Source organism: Heliangelus exortis, chromosome 20 (assembly GCF_036169615.1).
Source record: "Heliangelus exortis chromosome 20, bHelExo1.hap1, whole genome shotgun sequence".
NCBI classification, from domain to species: domain Eukaryota; kingdom Metazoa; phylum Chordata; class Aves; order Apodiformes; family Trochilidae; genus Heliangelus; species Heliangelus exortis.
This window is the reverse complement of record NC_092441.1, coordinates 3,043,689-3,066,250: the sequence shown is the minus strand read 5'-3', so window position 1 is coordinate 3,066,250 and position 22,562 is coordinate 3,043,689. Positions and strand designations below refer to the sequence as shown.

At 39.3% G+C, this 22,562-nt stretch overlaps 1 protein-coding gene across 3 annotated transcripts in view; it reads right to left on the bottom strand.

The window, feature by feature from the left end:
• Positions 1–22,562, bottom strand: part of PRKCA (protein kinase C alpha) — a 125,401-nt gene that overhangs the window by 48,117 nt on the left and 54,722 nt on the right. The window lies entirely within an intron of this gene.

The window sequence follows — 22,562 nt, the reverse complement described above, 5'->3', positions numbered from 1 at the left end:
CTGCAACTTGTATTTCAGAAAAACATCTTCTAGCTTGTTCACAACCCTTCTAGGGGTACCTGTGTTGGGGGAGATTTCTGTTTTCCCTTTGCTTTGGTGTTGTAAGGAAAATCATGTCAGCTCATAGGCTTGGTCCTGGGATTCATCAAGAGTAAAAATTGTATTTACAGACTGCAGATATTCATAAGGTACCAAATGTCACATCCTGCCTGAGTGTCTGCAGGGTGCCACCAGCACCATCCTGAAATGATGCCACAAACTATAGCAGGAGAGAAATAGATGCTGAGGAACCAACCATAATAAAATCAGGACCCTCAGTTTGGACAGGGGCATCTGTGCTGGGGCAGGAACTGGCTGGAGGGCCCAGAGAGTGGTGCTGAACGGGGCTGCATCAAAATGGCGGCCGTGGTCTCCCCCAGGGATCAGTGTTGGGCCCAGTGCTGTTTAATATCTTTAGTGATGATTTAGATGAGGGGATTGAGTCCATCATCAGCAAATCTGCAGATGACACCAAGCTGGGGGGAAGTGTGGATCAGCTGGAAGGCAGGAGGGCTCTGCAGAGGGACCTGGACAGACTGGAGAGTTGGGCTGATCCCAACGGGATGAGGTTCAACATTCCAAGTGCCGGGTCCTGCACTTTGGCCACAACAACCCCATGGGGAGCTCCAGGCTGGGCACAGAGTGGCAGAAAGGGACCTTGGAGTTTGGATTGCCAGGAAGCTGAAGAGGAGGCAGCAGTGTGCCCAGGTGGCCAAGAAGGCCAATGGCATCCTGGGCTGGCTCAGGAACAGCGTGGCCAGCAGGTCCAGGGAAGGGATTCTGCCCCTGTGCTCAGCCCTGGGGAGGCCACAGCTTGAGTCCTGTGTCCAGTTCTGGGCCCCTCAACTCAGGAAGGAGATTGAGGTGCTGGAGCAGGTCCAAAGGAGGCAACTGGGCTGGTGAAGGGATCCAGCACAGATCCTATGAGGAGAGGCTGAGGGAGCTGGGGGTGTTGAGGCTGGAGAAGAGGAGGCTCAGGGGAGACCTCATCACTCTCTCCAAGTCCCTGAAAGGAGGTTGGAGCCAGGGGGGGGTTGGGCTCTTTTCCCAGGCAACTCTCAGCAAGACAAGAGGGCACAAGAGGTCTCAAGTTGTGCCAGGGGAGGTTTAGGTTGGACATTAGAAAGAATTTCTTTACTGAGAGGGTGCTCAGACATGGATTCTCCATCCCTGGAGATATTTCAAAAGAGCCTGGATGTGGCACTCAGTGCCATGGGCTGGGAACCACGGGGGGAGTGGATCAAGGGTTGGACTTGATGAGCTCTGAGGTCCCTTCCAACCCAGCCCATTCTATGATTCTATGATCTAAAAATGTTGCAAATTTATAGTCTATATGACTCTAAAGGAAAGTGAACAAAGTCCAGCTTGGCATGTAGCAAATATTTTGCAGAGCCTGCTCTTCCCTTCTGATTTTTGAAGACAGAAAATCACAGTGAGGACGTTTTAAGGCCACCAGCAGCTTGGAAATGGTTTCTAATTTAGGACCAGTGCAAGGGAATACACCCAAATCCCTTAAAACCAAGCACTGTATGACACATCCCAATATTTGCTGGTTCTCTAGGGGTGGAGATTCCCCATGGAAAATTAAGAACGTTTATGTAACTGGAAAAAAGTCTTCTCTTCAACAGGCTGAGCCACACCAGACTCATCTCAGATGTACAAAGGCACAGACCTTCCCCTACACCAGACCTGAGCAGCCTCTTTCCAACACTTAAATATTCAGTATTTCACAAAACTACACTTTGTGAAGATTTTTGTTTGTTTGCTTTGGTAAACATTCTTTGTGTGATTTTTTTGGGTACCAATTCTAAGTTTTATCATGAATCTACAAACCCTATTCTGACTGCACAGATAAAAATGATATATTATCCAGGATGAGGAGTGAAGACTTTAAGAATTCTGAGGTTATTTCAATACTTAGGTTTGTTCTACAGCTCGAGATATGAAATGCAAACTCCTAACAACCATATTTATTTTGTAAACACAGTTAACCCAAACAGAACGACATTGGATGCTCCAGAGAACATCTGTTTCATTATTTATTAAAGATATATCCAAAGGGTCCTGTGGCACAGGGTCATGGGAATGCTGTTTTACTGCAGGGTTATACGATGGAGAGCCTCTGCCTTCCAAACAGTGTAAAAAACATTTTCAAATATAATTCTCCCTCTGTTTATTTGGGTTTTTACTGCCTTTTAAATACACATTTAAACATTGCTCTGGTAGGTGCATCTATGGCTGAGAGGGACAAAGCCCACAGTTTCTATGAATGACACAGAATAAACAGATTTTTAGAGTTGTGTTTAACATCTGACATAAGTGGTATTTATCAGTATAGAATAATGATATAGAGGAGAAAGACCTATGGGAAATTATTATAGTGAACGACTACATCAAACCTGGATATTATACTGAAATACCACAACAAACACTGCCAGATAATTCCATCCCAATCAACCCAATACACACAGTAATTACACTAAGCAGGGGTGTGTCTCTGGCTTAAAAATGTTGTGACATGTAAGGACAGCTTTAATCCACTCAAAATGAAGCAGAACCACATGAGGAAAGGCTCAGGAACTCCTCTCCCACATCTCTGTAAGTGCAAAATACCAGCAAGGACATTTTAGAAAACAATGAAATAAAACCAGTTGCAAGGATAAATAAATCAAGTGGGATCAAACTTTAAAGTTGAGCCTCCAGGACTCAAAATGGATCATGTGAACCTTCATTTACTTTCTATAATCAGTATTAGTTTTCTATCTTTGTGTGAAAACCCCTCCTGTATGATGTCTAAAAGGAACAATTCAATGTTCAGTGATTTTTTCTTACAAAGCTCAGCATGTTCTGACTAATATTATTCTATATGCACACAGAAAACATTTATTCCAGGCAGAGAATAATAAAAAAAAAGAGGTCAAAAGAAAACAGCACCAAAACTGCTGAAATGGAAACTTTACAGGCTGAGAATCTCTCTTTCAAAATCCCTTTAATACAAGTAAACAGAACCTCAAAATACTTAAATCTAAAAAATAAGAGAGTGAATTCTTAATCAATATTAAATCCTGTTTTCTGTTTCAATCCTATGCATTTTTTTTTATTTTGGCACATTGTAAGTATAGAAAATATTACTATTTTGCAAGCAAGTCTGACAACAGCTAAAGAAAGCAACAATTTTTGTACTCCTACCACAGATGAAAAAACCCTTTCAGATTATTCTCTGTATTAACCTGGGCTTCTCATGCACTTAGAACTGCTCTTGAATCTATAATTTACATTTTAAGTAACTGCATTAATAATAATTACCAAATTGCCAGTAATTGCCAGTACTAATTACTTACATTATTAACAGCAATAAACCCTTATTTGTTGTTAATACAATTTAATATTTCCCCATGTTAAATATGCATTAAGCAGCTTATGTGCATTATGAAGAAATACCATCACCTTTAGTCCTTTCAGTTAAACTGCTGAGTCAGAGGTAAAGTCCTGTAAATTTTCTTCAAATACCCTCTTTTAATCAATGTAAACTTTCAATAATTCCCAAAGCAGAGCTGGCAGTCATATTTCATAGTAAACACAGGGAGCCAAGCCAGGATATGACAGATGAACTGCCAAATAATGGCTGCTATTTGCAAGAGAATTGAACTTTGCACTAAACCTGGCAGAGATTAATGGAGGAAATCTAAGGGGAAAACCCACTCCTGTTTCCAAAATCCATTAAAATTATGCAGGAGGAAAGTGGCAGTGGCAGTGGGAAATCTCTTGTTCAGCAGTGATGGATGAGGTGCTCTATTAAAATTCTTGCTATTAATTGGTGCTATTAAGAAAATTCTCATTTTTATAAATGCAGCTGAATGCAAGATAACAGAACTAAATAGAAAAGTAAACTCTGAGCAATTTATAGGACAGAAATTTAAATATTTGCCTTTGGAAAGCCTTGAAACTTGCAGAAAACTCAGCAGTGCTTTGCAGTTCAACTGCCCTACAAGAGTCTGGAATGTCACATATGGGTGCAGCATCCCGAAAAAAGACAAAAACAAGCGAGCATTTTCACCCTCAGACAGCTCTGAAAAAAATCAAAATATTCTCCCTTGCTCCCAAAGCTGATCCAGAGGCCAGGAGCCATGGATCCAGGAGACCTGTGTTGTACAGACCTGCACCACGGGCACCTGCTGAAAGCAAACCAAAAAAGGAGCAGAAACCTTTAAGAAATAAACAAATTGCATTTGCCCAGAGAGCTCTGGCTCTGCTCAAAGGGTTTGGGATTTGCTCAGAAGCCTGGCCAGGAATCAGGAATCCTGCTGCACTCCAGCAGAGGGAAGCAGAAGAACACAGAGGCATCTGACCCAGACCCCACGGTTTTTGGCTCTGCACTGAGCTCCAATTTGCCCCCCTGCAGCAGCACCAACCCCATCCCTGCTTTTTTTTCTTTTTGTTTAGCACAAATGAATCCGTTTCCTTTATTGAACAGCAGTGGAAAGCACCCCCCAGTGAGAAATCATTCCATAATTTTTCTGGATCAGAGGGGGGGGTAGGGGAGAAATGCAATAATTGGAAGTTCCTGGTTAACCAGCTGCCTGTGTCAAACTGTGCTTCCACACATTGCACAACAACTTATGAGCTTTATATTCCTGAATTCTTCCTAAAAGCTTCCCCTTGATTAGAATTTTAGTCCCCCTGACAGCAGCCCTGAACTGACTACAATTTTGTGGGCCTTAAATCATCACTTGGCTTTCAAGCATAAAACACACAAACCCCCTCTTCGTGTGAGGCTGCATCAGGGGAGATTTTGCATCAAAAGCAGCATCAAATTATTTTTTGTGTGACAAATGTAATTATAAAAATATAATATAACATTAAAAATACATTTTCTGTAGTTTGTGACTTGATAGCACCAATAACCCTGTGTCTAAACCCAAACCCTCTGAAATGGTACCCACATTGCCTTGAATTTGGCATCTTCTGGATGACACAGCTAGAAGGGGAGAGATTTTTTGGAAGGAATTTAAATCCACATCATAAGCAAATCTGTCAGTGCCAGAGCCTGTTCTAGTGATCAAGGTGGGGGGGAAAAATGACTGTTTTCTGTCATTAATACCAACACACACACGTTCAGAAGGCGTCAGGCAAGAAGTAAGATTAATTTTGGTTTTTTTAGACTGCCTGTGGTTGGTGAAAGGCTTTTTTTTTGCCATATCTGAACTGCTATTTTTGTGATCATTAAGAAGCAGAAAATGCAAAAATAAGAGTGTGAAGATATTTTGGGAGAAACGGAAGATTATATTTTCCATTACAAAAATAACCTAAAGAGTTCTGCAAGAGATGACCCCTGAGGTCCTGAGGTTGCACCAGGGCCTATACAACAACAAAGAACAATTTTGTGTAAATAAATGCAAATGTACCCAATTTTCCCTATCCTACCTCTGTGAACAGAGCCACAGGATTGTTCTTCACCTCCAACTGGACACCTCCAAATATATTTATTTAGGAGTTTGAAAAGCATAGATTTAAGTAAGCTTAGAACATCCCAAATTACTCCACTTAGACAACAGAAAAAATAATTCCTGGACCTCCGTGGCATAAATTATTGTTGCAAGTGTTTGAATTTCTATCAAAACTGGCAGGGGAGACAGGACATTAAATATATGCAAAAATATCTACAAATTGGTGCAAGAGACAAGAGAACACTGTTCTTTACCAACAGAAAAGCCCTGGCAGACTGGCAGCTCTGTTTTCCCCATTTCAATACCCACCCTTTAAACATTTCTTACTGTGATAGAAACACTGAACCCTACATCTTTCTTTGTCTTCCTCCAAAATATCTTTAAAGCATGGATCACAGGGAATGCTGCTTTAACAGAGCAATGAGACCACTGCAATTTGTACTGCATTTATTTGACTTCAAACAGCTCTCACTTCCCCAAGTGAATCCCAAGTTAATAAAACATATTTAAGAAGGAGCTTGCATGTTTTTCTCTGGACTGAGCCAAATCCCACACTCATCCCACACTGTCCTCAGGCAAACTTCCATTTCTTTTAGGAGATCCTTCAGACTCCAGCATTTCTAAACACCTTCCAAAGAGTGAGGAGGTGAGGACAATATCTAAGCCCCCATGCCTGGGTGCCTTGCTTCTCATCCCTATTTATTTTCCTGGTGAGATAACAAAAGCATCACTTGGTGATTTGCATGGCATCTTCATTTCTGAAAGCTTTTCTGCTGGAAATAACTTAAAGGGCTTAAAATACAGCTGTGATCCCAGCCCAAAAGCAAGAAACAGCAAAAAAGCATCGTTTAACTGGTCTCCAGCTTTGCTCTTTTCTGACCAAATGAGGCTGTGTACATGGGAAAGGGAAAGAAAATCAAATGAAAAGCCCTTGAGAATGATTTAGTAATGTTATGAAGTCAGTGATATAAAGATCATATCACTTTTTATTACAAAATGCACAAATGCTTACAGCTTATCTGATACTTCTCTCTCCCAGCTGCACTGTAGAAAAGTTTTGTAACTTCCAGTAAAGGAAAAGAAAAAATTTCTGTTGTCTGAAGAGTCAAAAGTACCATGAAATCATGGAAGGGCTGGGGCTGGAAGGGACCTCTGGAGAGCACCAGGTTCAGCCCCTGGCTCAAAGCAGGGCCAGCTACACATCAGTTTTTTGCAGTGGTCCAGGGGGTTGTTGCTGAGCTCCAAATCTACCTGCCAAGCACCCCTAAAAAAAAAAATCTTCCACAGCTTGGCACAGAGCTACTGAGAGGGATTTCCTGAAAGGGAGAAGAGGAATGACATTAATTTGCTTTCCTGTCAGGTAAGAAAACACACACTGAGTCCTTCCAGGAATCCTACCTGCAGGCAGAATGAGGAATTCCAGTGTTTGGAGTGACTTTAAAGGAATAATTGGGAGGAATCCTTCTTTGATCTGAGCTCTGCAGGGTGGGAAACCACTCAGACTCCTTCCCAGAGGTGTTGGGAGCATCCCAAGAGTTGCATCCAACTCCCCAGTAACAGAGGCAGTGGTGGGATGAGAAAACCAGGGTGAAGGAAAAAATAAAAGCCAGAGAAATGAGTCTTTAAGACAAGGATGAAATGGCCAAAAGTCAAGGCAGGCTCAGGATGGATTTCAGAGAGAACAGAGGGAGGAGAGCCCTGAGCACACAGCACTGTGCACACAGGGTGAGCACATCTGGAAGCACCTGCAGCAAAGCAAGTCCCAAAAACCAGCCAATTCATCCCTGAGTTCAAGGGTTTGGAATTAAAATCAGAAATGGAAACTGATTGTCAAGTTCTGCAGAAGAAAAGTCTTGCAATAACGAGGGGCACTCAAGCCAAAAATAACAAGAAAAAAATCTCTTCTTCCTTCACTGTTCCTAAGACCACTTCTGTGCTTTATTAAAGAGGTTTAAGAGGGCAAACAAACAGAAAAATACCTGTTAAATTGATATTAACAATTATAAACCAAGTGTTTCCTTCTCCAAGCTGGAAAATGAAAAATGACCACAGTTCAGAAATGACTCAGGCAGATTTTTCATTCCCCTCCTGGAACTCACATGAAATTATTATTTTTAATTAAAAGAAACAGGTGGCCATTGAATCAACTGATTTTGATTGCTGCCTTTTCTTTGTGTTCTTCTTGGATAGAATAGTACTGATTGAGTTGGCAAGTGGAGAAAGAAGTTCTACATGGCTACTCCCTGGGATTTGTAATTTCCTAATTGCTATCAAGACAGTTAAGTTCAGGAGGGACTTGCTGTTTACCACTAATTTTTTTTTTCTTCATTCTTTTTTAATGAAGAAACTGCAGCATAATTACAGACAGTGCACAAACAAAAGATCCTGTCAGAAATTGATTCATGACGAGGAAGCACTGGAGCAAGATTCTGTTTCAGATACAACTCAATAGAAAGTTACAGTGTGAAAATAATTTCAATAAAGATTGAATCCAGGGATCTGGGTTCAAAAGGAGAACTAGAAAGACAGAGGACAGCTGTAGATGCCTTGCTATCAGGTAATGAAAACAAATTTTCCTGTAAAAAGGGGTATTGCTACTTCTTGTGGGGTTTCAATATGCTGAATTGTTTAAAATCCCAATTTATAATGTAATTTCTCTGCTTTCCAATGGAGCTGAGCCATGGGTAGGTGCAGTGCATCATTAACATGATAAAGGATTTAACACAGATTAGTGATGTTGTCATTGTCACTTCACTGTGGGACATCAGGTTGCATGACAACTCTTTTACACTGATAAATTTCTGTGCAATAACATCTCATCAGTTTTTAAAAATTTCATTCTTGGCCAACTTGCTCATGCTAGAGATGATACGATTTTTTTTTAATTTTATTTTTTTTTTCCTCTCCATTGTGCTCAGCTGGAACAAATATTATCTCTCTTTCATTCAGTCACACAGAAGATGAAATGAGAGAATGCCTGAAAACCAACATCACCTGAAATGCTCTGGTTCCTCTGTAAAACTGACCCTGAGTGCAGAGGTACCAGCTCAAACAACTCAACATCTGTTAGAGCTGGAGTGCTATTCACACAGGAAAGTGATCCACATTTTTCCAAGAACACAGAGAAAAATGGGAACGACTCCAAACACCCTTTCAGAATCTACTGCAGCCAGAAGTCAAGTTCTTTTCTAGCTTGTTAAGCCTTAAAGAAGGAACCTTTGTGACCCAAAATTCCTGGCTGCTGACAAAAGGAAAAACGTAACAAACTCAAGATTTTATTTGTAAAGCCAAACCTCCCCTCACTTCTCTCTCTTGTGGCTTGAAGGAAGGTCTTTACAACTATTAAGTGATAGACCTGAGCACATAAAGATGAGTTGATTTGCCAGCAACATCTCAGAGCAGCACAGCACCAGAGCTGATGGATGCAGCTTCTGCTTTGCCTCTCAGGTACTTCAATATGCAAGGCCCAGAATAACAACTGCTTTACATTTCCCACTCCCCCTCACATTGCAAAACTCCCTTTTTCCCCTCTGAAATGTTAAATGCTGCCAGAAGAACCCATCAAGTCCTAAGCACACGCCAGAGTTGCTCTCACTAAACCCTTTCCCACTTATTTACACAGCACCTTTCTCCTTCCCACCTCCCACAGCAGCATCCCAACAGCTCAGTCTCCTTGCAAGTGAAGACATTTCTCTGTCTGGCTGTATTGCTACCAAAGAGCAAGATGTTAATATCCATATCCATCAACATATGGCTCCAAATCTAAAGCCAACCCTGATAACTCCTGCACAGATTTGTTGGTGGAAAGTGAGTACTGCAGGGAGGGGGGTCCTGAACAGTGAAAAGAAATCCAAAGTTTTCTGTGTCAGTCTGACAGAACCTAAACCTCTGAGCCTCTCTTTTACCTTTCATTTAGGTTAAGTACAGACACACCTATTATTATTATTGTTATTATTATTACTATCATCATCATCATTATTATCATTATCATTATAATCATTATCACTGGAATCTCACATTGCTGTTCCAATAGTGGAGTTTTGAAAAACTCCACAATGATCTTCCTAAAGAGGACTCAATTCCTGGAGAAGGAACTGTTGAAGAAAATCAGACCACCCCTAAGGTTTATTAGAGGTGAGAGGCTTGTGTCATTTGAAAAGGTTTCTCTTTTAAATACTTTGTCCTTCCTTTTAATACTCCATAGTTTTAAGAGGGCTGTTTTGATCATCAGGGAGGGGATTCACAATATCTTTCAGCTTTTTTCTTTTTACAGCAAAAGAAACCTCTCTTTTGTGCTCTCAGTTATCCTTTGGAAGAGCTTTCTGTGTTCTCTACTGAGTTTACAAGGTTTTTAATCTAAATGCTAACTTCTACTTGTCCTTCTCATCACAGGATCCCAAATCCCAAAACCATTGAGTTCATGAAATATTTTCATCCAGGACTTGATCTATGGAATACCAATACAGAAAAAGGGGCAGGAAAAAGCTCAAGAGCTGTGGAAAGGCACAGAAAGGAAGAAACTCAGGGTTTCAGCCATGACAAATGCCACAGTGCCAGAACCTTGTATCTGTCACCACTTTATCCAGTTCCTTATCTCATAGCTCAACAGCTCATCCAAATGCAAGACCAACAGAATACTTGAATTCTGGCAGTTTTTAAAGGAAGACATTAAATTCCTTTTTCTAATACCTCCACAACCTGATTTTTTTTTAAAAGCCTTCAAAAAATCAATCAACAATCCCATGACTTAGCAGCTTCTTCTTACAAAAACCTGTGTCATCTCACTCCTCATTCCAAAAATTTTATTAGAGACAGACACCAATTTGGAACAACTGGACAAATTTTCTTTGGAGTTACCCACTGAATAATTAATTTTTGCCTTTTATTTTATATATTGCTTAATTCCCCTGAAAAGGCCAGAAAGAGGGTAAAATATGCATAATTTAAACCTACCATTTCAGTGCTGTTCTTCATCTCAGTTCTGTCTGTTCAGAAGTGGGGAAGTCAGTACCTATAAACTGGGCAGAAACTTTAGAGAAGAAAATTCTGCCTATGTTGTAGAGACAAAAAGCCCCTGGAATAATTGCACAGATAAAATTCCTTCAATGATTGAAGGATTTGATTCCAACAGATTTATCTCATGCTGCTTTCAAGAAATCCCATCCTGTGGCAGACACCAAGGCACAGAGTCCTTGAATGGTCTTTTACATTGTATAACCACTGAAACACAATTTTTTTATGCATGGAACAGATGTTTTTCCACATGTCTAAATAACCCTTCTTCAGAAAAGGAACTCAAGAACATTAAATTTTGCAGACCAAGGAACAAAGAGGCAGTAGTCTCATCAGTATTTTTAGAGCATTTGGTATCTTTTCTACAGCAAAGTCAGTAACTTCTCTTCTGAAAAGTTACTCCTCCAAGTAAAAAAACCCTACAAATAGGCAACTGAATGTGCAAAATGCCTTGACAATTGCTTTCCTAATCAAATCCTGACCCTTCATGGCAGAGATCACAGCCAAGCTGTCTGATCCAGAATGATTTTCCATGGCAGTGGAGCAGTTGTTATTTATTAGCTTATTAAAAATTTAGACAACTGTACTGAAAAAAAATAGTTAATAGCACACCATAAACCCCTGAAAAAAAGACTTCTAGCACGGACTCTTGATTCTCCAACATTTGGCAGCACTATTTGTGATTTAAACCCCAAACATGAAGTTGTTTTTGGGGGAGAAAAGTGCTTCATTGGGACCACAGTTGAGAGCAGGCTTGTATTAAACATAAGAACCAACACAAACCTTCTGTCCCCTGAGCAGAATTTGACCCTTTTGGGGTTTTCTAATCAAAAATCTGAACACAATTAGGGCTGCTGTAACCACATTAGAAGAAGGGTGAGCTCCTCCTGGGCAGAGGATTCCCTCTCAGCTGCCACCCCTACTCGGTTCCTGAGTCTCAACTGCTTTGCAGCATCAGGAAAAGTCCTTACAGGACTTTGCAGTGAATAATCAGATAACCTATAAATATTTAATATCTTGCAATTAACTCTGCACTGTTCAAAGCAGGAAAAAAAAGAAAAAAAAAAAAGAAAAATGAAATACAGAAAGGCCTCACCAAACCTTTTAGAAACATTGGAACAGCATCTCTGAGGTAGATGTTTTGAGACCATTCCATGGACACAAGTTTCAGTAATAAGCATTTTTCCTTCTCCTTCTTTAATGAGAGTGTTTTTGTCAAGGCTGCTGATGGCAAAGGAGCTTCCCAGATTACACTGAAGGCTTTTCATTTGTAAGAAAGCCTGCACAGAAGCATTTCTTTGGCTGAGTACTTCCCGTGAAGGGGAGTTACATTCTTATTTTCTATTGCTCAGAAATCATTTTGGAGTGAGAACTTTCCTTAGGGAAACCTCTGACTTTGGATATTGGGCAGCTGTAGAAAGCATTGGAGTGCAAACCTGCAGCAGGCACTGTGAACCCCTAGAAATGTTGGGTTTTCCTTGGAAATAATCACATAAATCACATAAACCAACAAACCAAGGCCAAACTTTCAAACAAGCCTATGGCACCAATTGTGACAGCTTTACCACATCTCAAGTCTATAAGTCAAGACATTTCTCCTTCCTTCTCCTTCTCTTTGGCCTGAAATATCCCAACTACTGCAAATCTATGTGTGTCATCCACTGTGGTTAAGTTTGCTTTGAGTACTCTTTTAATTTCATGCACAAAATGTATATGCAAGAGCAACAGACAAAAAAGGAAAGAGTGAAAAAGAAATAAATAACCATTCAAAAAATATTATTTTCTAATCAAATGAGGCAAACTTTTGGTTTTCTCCAGGTTTTACAGAATTCCATCAAAAAGCATATACTGGGCATCCATGCAATGATTACAGCTACAATTAACTTGCCAACAAGAGGGAAGTCAGGCTGGACACTTGGCTGCTCATTGCATCCCTTAGCTACAGTCTTTAGCCAGGAGTTCTACAGATTTCTACAGCTATGGAAGAAATAAAAAAAACTTGGAATGATCCTATATTGAACTTGTATTATAGTACAGTGTTAGTCAGGAATTACAAAGCAGGAAAATTGTCATGTATAAGAGCAGAACAAGTGCATTTTTCTTCATCTGCAAGTAATGATGTTTAAAAAGAAGTAAAGAAACAGGTCTTCCTCTCTAATCCCAGAATGCAGATTAATGAAGGCTTTTTCTGGCACTGCTAGCTAAGCCTTTGTAAGGCTGCATCAGAAACAATTATTAAAATTAATCCCAGGTACAAATGGAATTGCACAATATTAATCCTGCTGAGAGAAAAATCTGATATGATAAATATGCAGAAGATTGATGTGAGGAGCAAAGGAAGAAAATTATCAGAAAGACAGGACACAAAGGAGATGAGACCCTTAAAAAGAAACTTATTTCTAGTTTATCTGACAGCAGAACCATGAGCAACAGCCAGTCCTGTGTCTGTGCATATTTCTGTAGCCATCAGTTCCACCCACTCAGTGAGTATGGGGGCAAAGCAAAAAAAAAAAAGCCCATTTCATGTGCACTTATTCTGGGATACAATCAAAGCAAACCCAAATTCACTTCTCAAACTAAGGAGAGACTTTTTCTGCACTTTTCTGTTTATCCTTTATTGTTGTGCCTTAAGACTCCCCCCAGCCTACACACAGCATTGCAACAACCTGACATTACCCAACCTGCCCCTAGGTTACTATGAGCAAGGTGAAAAATATCCAGACCACAAAAGAACAACAACCCAGAGCTCATCATAACTGACTGGGTCTGGCACAGAAAGCTATTAAAAAAAACCCAACACTTAAGAAAAAAACCAATTGAAAATCAGAAATACGAAGTTCCCATCCCAACAGAAGTGTGGGGTCATCATAAAGGTCAGGGGGAAAAAAATCAAATTATACTTGCAGTAAAAGATTAAATGGATAAACAAGAGGTTAAATATTTACAAAATCATATTATATTCCCTAAAGAAAGCACATTTTTAAAAGTCATTAAAACATATGTGTTGCTATTAACCACTGTTACTGCTAGCCCCCGGGTCCCTCAATTGCTTTAAATTCACCCCTTGCTTTATATCCTTGCCTTCATTTTCTGCCATTACCTATGAGCTTGGCTCATCAATCTCAGTTTTCAAGACTGGCACCTCTCTACTTACATTTATCACTTTTCCATTTTCCTTCAGCACTTAGCATCATTAATTTATCAAGTCTCATTCCATTCAACTCCCACGGCTGCTTTAAGCATGAGAGAGCAAGGTCTGGTTTTATTCTTTTGATTTTTTTTACATATTTCATGTCAGGCACAACAAACGAGGCTGCTCTGCAACAGCCCCACATCAACAAAAGAAAACCTTTTACCACAGCTTAATAAAAGTTTAAGAGCACAAAGTATAAACACAGCTCATTGCTGCCTTTCCACAGCATTATTATTTATCCTGTAACAGGACCTGGCACAAGGAGATCATTTTGCAGAGATAGTGCAGGCACATTCCCATCCCTATATTATTATAACATCTGTTTGTAAAGCTATAGGAAAGCATTAGCACACTAATTATATTTTGATCCCAAAGTTCTTTTGATACAGAGATAAGATAACAAAACTATTCCCTTGGGAAGGCTCAGGGATTTTATATTATGCCACTGGCAGTACTTCTGTCAGCAAACCAGTAAATCCTACAACTAAGAGGAAGAATCACAACAGGTTTGATCAAACAGGACACTGGTCTGTGCAGCTGAACCACTTATTTCACAGACTCACAGGGTTTTCTCTTCTCCCATCACCACTTTTTGTGTTACACTGCATTTTATATAACTAGAAAATAACTGAAGTCTCACCCAACAAAACACAGCAAGAGCAACTCTCAACTGCTCCAGAAATAAAATTCAATTAGTATGCATGATCAAGAGATATTAAGTGTAAGAGCAGCAGCTGTGCAGTTGTTTTTTCCTATTTTACATGACATGGTTCCATTGCTGCTCCCCATCTCCAGGTCAGGGTTGCAGAGGGGTGGCACCCATCTGTGCTTGGGATCTTTGGCTGGTGACAGGGGCTGAGAAAGCAGAGATTCACAGTTGTAGGAGTGACTTCATCCTATCCTTTAGCCTTTTTCCTACCAGCTACTCTGTCAATACATGCAAACTTAGGGATGACTTCTGCTCTGGGTACAGTTCAGCCCCTTCCTGAACACTTCTTTTTCTATTTGCCCTCCCAGTAAATAGTAGGTCTCAGAGTCACTCTCAGCCCTGATATGTTCCATTATCTCCTCAAATATGCAACTTCTTGGTTTTGAAAACAAAGCCAGGACCCCATAAAACATATATGATGGCCTAAATGGGAAAGAGATTAGAAAGCAGGTTACCTACTGAGCCATGATTTGTCTGTCTAGTAGAGAAATCTGAGCCAGAAGATCAGGGATGGCTGCCTTACACCTAACTATTTCCTGTCCTTTGAGAGTCACTCAAGTCTTTCCCTGAAAAAAAAAAATTACATCCCACTGATTTAACACAATTAAACAGCAGTTTATTCTCAGCTTGCTTCAAGACTATACTGACTGAACTGAAACCAAACAGGGGAACATTCTCATGTCTAATCCAAGATGCTGTGGAGCAGGTGGGTGCTTTTAAAATCAAAGCTTTCTCTGTTTTATAAAGAAATGTTGAATACACAAACTGAAATATGAATACTGAATGTTTCTAAACCAAGATTACATGTTTAAAAACCTTCTCTCCAGAGACTGAGGTTTACAGTGATAACTTTCTTTTCATAAACTGCAGGTTAAAATCTGAACAATGACAAAAAGCCCCAGATGAAAAATACTATAGGAAAGTATTACTTAATCTAGTGTTCACAAAAAAAGAAACATTCCATGCTAAATCCTTTCCCTAAAGCTCTCTATAATGCTCCATGATTAAACATTTATTTGTGTTCAGTTACCACGCTCACAGCAACGTGAAATAAACAATTTAGAATAAGGAGTCAATCCAATAAATTGGCAATTTATTTCTGTAATTGCAGGTTAAGATAGCAGTATCTATTTTCTTTGGAGTGTCTGAGAACTGCTAGAGAAAAAAAAATATGACAAAGGAGTAAAGAACACAAAGAAGAGACAGTGAAATTAGAGCAAGAAAACTGGAGATGGGTTTCTCATGGACCTCAGAGCAGTTTTCTGAGCTCTTGATAGGATGCTGCAGGGTATCCAACACACCCAGGAAATGGATTGGGCTTGGAGCAGACACCTGTGTGTAAAGTGCAATATTATACCAGGCAAATATCATTTTTAGTGCATATGGAGCCAGCAGCATCTCCCACCCCAGTCTGCCAGTGGTGTAAGCCCAGACAGGAGGCACCTCTCACCCTCTCCTGGGAAAATCTCCATTTTTTCCTCCTGTCCCAGGACAGTTTCCTGAGCCCAAGGTGGGTAGCAGGAAGATGGATCTCAAATTTTTCCACTGTTTTTTTTAGTTTGGAAATAACCTGACATTCAAAGGCTGGGATGCAGATTGTATAGCTGAGACTGCTTGAGCAGTGATTAATCCAAGCACACAGAAGAAATGGAAAAAACCACCACCAGCCCCCCTCCCCTAAAAATTATGCTTTTACCAGTGGAAAAAAGAAACTTTTCTGTGAATAAATGGGTGCCACATGGATATGAAATCAGTTATGCTGACAATGAGATTCTCACATTGTTGGGGCCTTCTGAATCCTGATGCACAGACATCTGCTACCAGATCTCTGGGGTTTTGAATTATTTTTAAACTCTGAACAAAGAACACTTAGTACCACATACTTCCAGTTTCACAGCTGGGTTATTTTAAGAAGACCAAAAAACTCAATGGAATATAACTTTTCTTATTTTGCAATATTTGAGCTTGAAGTTATTAATCTCTCCCTTGAGAGTTCAGAACTTCTTAGAACACTCCTTTGAAATATTCAGGATCTTTCAAAGACACAGTCTTCTCACATGGACTTGAAATAAATGCCTGAAATATCACACTCTAATAATCCAAAGGGAGCCCTTACCAAGGAAGGGATTCAGTGTCCTGTTTATTAGAAATCTTATTCTCCCAGTTCCCTCTTATCCAAAAGGAAAAGTGCTATCCCATAAAGATTTCCTGAAGATGGGAGGGAAATGCCAGATATTTTCACAAGTGCTTTGTGAAGGCAAAGACTTGCACACTTTGCAGCAAAGGGGGTGTAGGATGAATTTTGAGGTCAGGAGGATGGGAATTCTCTCTCCATGTAGAATCCAGGCAGGACACTTTTTTTTTTTTTTTTTTTTTTTTTTTGGTGTCTTAATTCCCAATCTGCAAGATGCCCGTGTTAAGAAGTTCTTAGTTTGGAGTGAGGTGAAGAGGTGTGATGGCTGGAGGGAGCCTTGAAGGTTTGTGAGAGGGGCTGTGGGAATGCCAAGGAACCCTGCTCACCAACCTCAGCAATTCCAGAATTCCTCAGCACAAAACCAAACCAGAGGATTTCTGACTGGAGGGAAACAGGAGGCAGAAGCTCTCAGATGAATTAATTGATGCCACAAGGTTCAAATCACAGAGGTGCAGGGTTGACCAAATGTCCCAATAAACCATATGCAGTTTCCTTAAGAAATAAGGCTAAAAAGTGGAAAATAAGCAGGTAGCAGGAGGAAGGATGCAACAAGCTAAACAACATCTGTCCTAATATTAAAAGCCTGTGCATTTGCCACTGTTTCATTACTAACTTAATGGTGTTTTCTAGGTTCTTAATGAATTCAAACTCAATTTACTGCCAGTAACATCTAGCTTTAGTAAATTTTCATCTTATGTATTGACAATGAAATGAAACCTTCCTCTTTACTGCAGGATGATGAATTTTGTAGCTAAATTTCAGGCTTCAATTCAAAGTGTTTACCAGATGCTCCATCACCATTCACTGAATCACCCAAACAAGCAGAAAAATTTACTGTTTTTCCTTTCTGTTGTTCTGTATCACCAATAAACTTTTGTTTTCTCTGCAAATAATGATATTTCTTTTACAGTATCACTAAATAAGCTTTAAAGAAAATTGTGGAATGCTATTGTGCAGTCACATCATCTCAGGATGTAACCACAGAGGATATTCTGGATGCAGGTGGTTTACACAAGGTCAGGACAGTGAAATATCCCAAGGGAAATCCCAACACAGTAAAGCAGTTCACAAGTTGCCTTCAACCATGCTGTTAAAGAACAATTTGCTGGAGACAGACAGCATTTTATATCTGCTGGACAGTTATTTACAACTAATTAATCTGGAAATCAAAACCAGGTTGTATTATTCACTTGTTTTTTTTACCTTACTCTCCTGCATAAACTGTGAATGATGCAATTTCTATAGTCTCAAAAAATTCATTCTCACTGACAAGTGCCCCACCTTGCCCAGAAAAAGACTGCAAAGGAACTCTGAATGCCACCAGAATTCTAACAGATTAGCCAGGCAAAATGATTTTATCAGCTGAAAAAAAAAAAAAAAGGTTTGGTTACTCAAAACCTCTGCCAGTTAGTTAATGAAGATACTTTGGCAGCATCTTCTACAGAGGCTCCTTCCAGCATGAACTGAAACCCCAGCTGCATGCAGAGAGAAGGGGAAACCAGTGGCTTTGTGTTAAAGATGAGCTCCTGATCAGCTGCCTAACGTGGGATGGAAGTTAGGGCTCAAAAGAGCAACAAAAGGCTGAATTACTGTGCTAAAAGCATGATCAAAGTTAGCAACTAAACACTAAAGTGAACTTAAACATCACTATCACTGTCCAGCCAACTAAATCCTTTTAAGTGCTGCAGAACCAAACATCAGAGTTTAGTGTATAGTAAAAGAAGAAATGAACAATTACAGACAAAATCAGTGAAGGCAGGGCATAAAAACTTATTAGCAATCCTTACACTTTATTGCTTTTATCTTTTGCTGTCTGTACAAGAAGAGAGGAGTCTCTTTCATAGGTTTGGACTTCCAGAAGCTTTCTAAAGGACAGATGTAAGAGAAGGCTGAGTGGTCCAGGATCTCTCTCTGCTTCCTATCAGCCCCTCATCCTCCATCCCTTGGGAAGTCACCACCCTTCCTCCCACATTCCAAGATCCCAGCTCTAAATTATTGCCACCAGGAGCTGAGCTGTAACACGGTTGTATCCCCACTTGCACCCTCCCAGGGCTTTATTGCTTACTTTGTTCTAAAGTTTCTGCTATGGATGGAAAAACATTTTTATTTCCTTTTAGCTCTGCAGATTGGCATTTGTTTTAATACTTTTTCCAAGCAGACAGTGAGTATTGTCTCAGGAGATGACAATTTATCTTGAAGGGACTGCACAGACTAATAACTTGCTTTGAAGAGTGTTAAGGAGGTCAAGCTGTCCAATTCATTTTAATTGAACTCGACACAGACAGTATATGATTTAATTTAATTAGGCTGGAGAAAAAGATCATCTCCACATCAGGCATGCCAGTCAAGGACACATCATTAAATAGCAGCATAAACTTGGAAAATACATTAGGCCAAAAAGCTGAGAAGGTTGGTGCAATATCCCTCTCCATCAAAGGATCAAAAGATGACTCCTATTAGGAAGAATAAGGAAAACCTTCTCAAGATGATTAAGTGTCAAGTAAATTGAGAGGAGAGAGCATTTTGAGAAAAAATATTTATTTCAAAGTAATGCTGGTTCTTTCATCAGCAAGACATAACTACAATTAAAGAGGTTATTCTGCCCATCCATTAAGGAGATCTAATTATGGAACATCATTAGCAAGGACTTAATCCAATTTTTTCTTTGTGTTTTGATTACTACCTATTAGTTTTCTCTTTTTATTGACAGACTTCACTTTCAAGTTGTTATCTTTTAACTCAGAATAGCATTAAGACTTTTTAAAAGTGGCTCTTGAATGATCCTGCAGGTGGTATTGGAGAAATCCATTTAAAACATTGTTTCCTAGCCTCCTTTTTTATATTACTCTAGAAAGTTTTTGGGAACCAGTAGTTTCCTGCAGGTGATATTGGAGAAATCCATTTAGAACACTGTTTCCTAGCCTCCTTTTTTTATATTATTCTAGAAATTTTTTGGAACCAGCAGTTCCATGCCACTGGCCTTATTCACACCTCCCCCTCTTTTTTGATCACAATGAGAAAAATGTATAAAAAAGATGCAAAGCTTATTAAAAGAAACATGGGGGTGACCGTGTAACACCATATTTTAGGCAAAATATAAGGTCCTTATGGCAGCAATAACCTTGCAGCTTCTCATTGGGACCCTCTGCAGGTCACCACCCAAAATCTCAGACATCCACTGCAGCAGAAATTCTCCTTTCTCTCCCTAAAATTGGAGGGCATCAGGAATACAGCACCTGCCCATGGCATCATTTCATATCCCCTTTCCTACTAAATGAACTATAATTTTTTTATCTGGTTTTATAGGTATCAGTTGCCACCCTTGGTGGAGCAGCAGAGGGTTGGTCCCATCACCCCCAGGCTGAACACTTCACCAGAACCTTTTCCCTGATCTGAAGATGCAGCGTGGTATATTTTGTGTCTTTTTCAGTATTTATTGGAGTTCTAATTGAATGTGCTTTGTATTTCCCTGTTAAAGAAACAGTTTAAATAACAAGTTTGTAAATCAAGCACAGTTCATTAAGCACAGAAAAGACTCCCACTGACTTAGATGCAAATTTTGTGCTAATGTTAGAAATGCTCAGAATCCCACTGTTCCTCTGACCTTTTCCTGAATTTGGCTTTACCACTGAGATTCCCAAAACACTGTTTTGCATTTTGTACATTTTACAGAACTTGTTAGCCCCTTCAATTCAGAGGAGCTCTTATTTATAGAGAGCTTTGCCCTTGAATAATAACTGATTTCTTAAAACCAGACTGCTGAGCCACAGGACTGAGGGCTTTTCCCATCCATATATTCCTGTTTTGCACTGCTTTTTCAACCTTTGGGTTATTTTGTAATATTTTGTGATAAATGGTGATGTTGTTTATGCCCAAATAGAGATGCAATTGCATAAGGAACAGCCAGAACAAACAGAATATTTCTGATTGTTTTAAACAGTGTACAGCACATTTGCACACTGCTAATTGGGGGGGATTTTTTAGCCTATTTTTCAAAAAGAATCAAGTGCCAACTTGCAGCTCCTGTTGACTCTGCTGCTGAACACAGAATGAGCACAGAAAATGAAGATTATCTGTCTGTACACATCTGATGGGTGTGCATGGATGAAGAAATTTCATATACCCTTTAAAGCAGGGCAAATTTTGCCAAAAAAGCCTTAATTAAAGAAAAAATAAATCTCATCTTAAAAATACTTTCACGTATAACATTCTCAGGAAATACAAAAAAACCCAAACTTCTGCCTAGTAGGAAGGAACATGGTTTTTAAATGGGACCATTTTGAACCACAACTTTGGGAAACATTTAATTTTTGGAAGCCTGGATTGATTAAGATGCTTTGGTCTTTTATTGCCATGACTAATAACCCAAACTCTTGGAGTGCATCCCAACAGTATTGGCAAAACAAGAAGTAATGAACCTGAGAGACTGGACTAATATGACAGGAGCAGACAATAAAAAAATAAAATGCAGTGCAATGACAGCTAATGTGAAACAAATGAAAATGGCTTTTTTTTCCCTCGTTCATTTTAGAAATACTTGAAAATAAACTTTTATTGCAGGAGCCATTTCTGGATGAATATGTCACTAAACAACCCATCTTCTCCTCAGTGTGCCTGGAGGAGTTGAGGTATAAATTCAGGTATAAATTCTAGTGCAGAAGCAGCTTCCTTGTTTGCCCCAAGGGCTTTATTTTTGCCAAATAAAAAGCAGTAGGAAACACTTTGATTTGATTTGAGCTTGTAAGATCAGTAAACAGCTGAACCTTCTCACAGAAGAGCAAGGGATTAGTCTGGAATGGTCGAACAGAACATTTTCTACTCCTCTCTCTATAATGAACTTCCAGAAAATAATTAAAAAATACATTTATGTATCTCAATTTCTCTTAATTTTACCTCTGTGTGACGTGTTTCTAAATTCAGGATGTTAAATAGAAAACCATTTGTGTTTCACTGAAGCATTTCCCATTTTTTATCCCAAATCCCCCCTGTGCAGGACTCTGTTGATTGCAGAGTTCTTTTTATTTTCATGAATGCTCCAATCACACTCTTGGCACACCAAGATCCAAGTAACAGATGTTCAACAAAACTCTGAGGGATTAAACATTTCTCCTAAAACTTGCAGGACTGCTTTCATTTCTTCTGTGTGGTTGGTTGAGTGGTTTGGTTTTTTTTTGGTTTTTTTTTTTTTGGTTCTTTTTTTGCGTGCTGATTTTTTGTTTGTTATTGGTGCTGTTGGCTTGTTGGTTGGTTTTGGGGTTTTTTTTGGTTTTTAAATCACTGTCTCCCTATCTTTTTTGCTTCTACTTCTCCAAACTATTTTAATTTCTCTTTAGAGGCCTCTGGTTTTTCTCTTTAGAAGCTTCTGGTTGCAAATGTTAAACCAGGGTGTTGACTTCATTAAATTTCAAGGTCAGCTTGACAAAACTAATAAACTTAGAGAACAACCACAGCAATTCAAATCTGTGGTTATTAGAGTTCTTTTCTGTTTTAATGAAGCAAAGTAAAAAGCTTTTTAATACGTTAAAAAAAAAAAAAAAACCAAAAAAAAACCTGAATGCCATTAATGTCTGTTGAGGAATAGGATTTCAGGCATCAGATTTAACAATACAACATGAGTCAGTGACTCCTAAGTAGGTCAGACTGCAGATCCTAATGGAGACCTTGAAAAATAGCAGTGGATTTTGACTAAAGGAGGATTTCATAAAGCTATTTAGAAGAGATGACCAGGTTGTCTTCCTGGGGCGTGCCAGGACTGTAGGGTCCAAATGGTCTTTAATTAAGTGCAAAGAATCTTCTCAGGAAGGAAACAATAGCTTGGGATAATCCCAGAATTGGAGTGATTCTAGGAAAAAAAAAATTCTAGAAACAAAAATTATTGACAAAGAAGCAAATAAACCTTTTTGTTAACACTATATGTACATATAATGTGTATATTTGGCCTGCATAATGTAGGTTTTATATAAATTC